Below are 1,660 nucleotides of genomic sequence, written 5' to 3' on the forward strand. Positions count from 1 at the left end.
TGGTTCCACCGTGTGGCAATCTGTAATGCACACTTTCCAGACACGATGGCTCTCTTACATACATTTTCCTTCTCTGCCCGGACCTAAACTGTGTTGCCCGCTCTCCACTACTGAGGTCTGGGTGGAAGATGGTGGTCGGGTGGGGAAGAGAGCAGCGTGGAAGTCCGGCGACGCTATCTAACCTAATCACACTATCATCAAGTGTCAGTACTGCGCTGTAGCCAACCTGCTGTGCTCAGAAGCCAATAAAGAAATAACCAACCAATCAACCAACCGACCAACCAACCAAACAAACAAACAAACGTCAGGCGACGCCCACTGAGCGCGCATTGATGCGCGTCGCTGTCCATGGTGCTGAACACGTTTCTCTGATCAGCAGATCTTTATATGTTTATTCTGGTCTGTCCTGCATTTTAGTTGCAGTGTTGAAGTAGGACACTACAACGCTGGGAGAAGTAATTGCCTCCATTCAAGTCATAAATCCAGCACTCAGGACCATTTAGCATACAAATGCTAACTAAGTCTAATTAATTAAACTGGGTGTAATGATGCTCACAGGTCAGACTAAATGAAAGACTGTTGTCTTAAGAATCGTCTGAGATATATATAAGCAAAAGAAAATGAGCCACTGACTCACTGTTAGCCACATATAATAGATGAGGTTTCTAGCCTTTATGATATGGCTTTAGATAAGAAGATGAGGATGGGTCACCTATGAGGCATTTTGTAACACATGGTTAAACAGAACTCACCATGACACTAGGCTGCCATAGATATCCAGATGTCTGGGTATTTGCACGTAACTTGTTATTTCCACAGAGGAAATCAGTTTGTGTAGATTTTCAAGTCCAGTGGATTTTTGTCTCTTCTGCTTTGCTTGATTCTATCCATGAAATGCAATCATATATTTTTCTGTCAGCACTGAGAACCTACACTCCAGAGAAGGCAGTTTCAGACTGGAATAATGAGGAACAACAAAATGCTAAAACACGATGAGTGCCAGGCAGCTACCTTCATCGTATCCATATATTCTGCCACACACTCACTACGGCTGCAAGCCTTATTTGCAGAAAACACACCCAGTGCTACTGAACCTTGGCTTCCTTCTGAGTCAGACCTCTCATACATACATAACATGGCTGACAGGCAAAGTGTTCTCAAATGTAAAGGTTTCATGTTTTGGGGAAACAAAAACATTCCAGTCTTAATCAGGATGTTTCAAATTAAGAATATCATGTTCTGTTTTTTAAGTGGATACAGAGGTGCTCTCTGTGCATGTGGCTGCTGCCACCCAGCACAGGCATCAACAATATGATCCACCAAAGAGTCACACACAGGTTCAAAATGTCAGCATTTACAAACAAATTGTGGTCAAGTGTTGGCATTTGATATTCAAATACTGTTCATAATTATTGTGAGGCTGAGGAAAAGTTGGTCCTCTCCAACTTGACTTTGCATGCTGATGGAAAGCCGTAGAATCATAAAGGAAAACTCTTCCCCTTCATGCTCTGTACTAATCCCTCCCCACCAAATAACCCTCTCATCACACTGGAGCAGGGTAATTACCTGTGAAAACTCTACAGTGACATTTACTCTGATGACATCTTGCTTATATACAGTCCTAATTGGGTTGAATTAAGACACTTGGGCTCTATAGTGA

General features: G+C 42.7%; 1 protein-coding gene across 2 annotated transcripts in view; it reads right to left on the reverse strand.

Annotated features, from left to right (window-relative positions):
- The window catches only part of tmtopsa (teleost multiple tissue opsin a), a 42,627-nt gene extending 42,506 nt beyond the window's left edge, over positions 1-121 (reverse strand). For both annotated transcript variants that reach the window (XM_020624106.1, XM_020624105.1), the window contains exon 1: positions 63-121. The gene's annotated coding sequence lies outside the window, so the exon portion shown is untranslated. The remainder of the gene's footprint in view (positions 1-62) is intronic.
- Positions 122-1,660: the final 1,539 nt, after the last annotated feature.

This window comes from Monopterus albus, unplaced genomic scaffold (assembly GCF_001952655.1).
Source record: "Monopterus albus unplaced genomic scaffold, M_albus_1.0 scaffold319.1, whole genome shotgun sequence".
In the NCBI taxonomy this organism is placed as follows: Eukaryota; Metazoa; Chordata; class Actinopteri; order Synbranchiformes; family Synbranchidae; genus Monopterus; species Monopterus albus.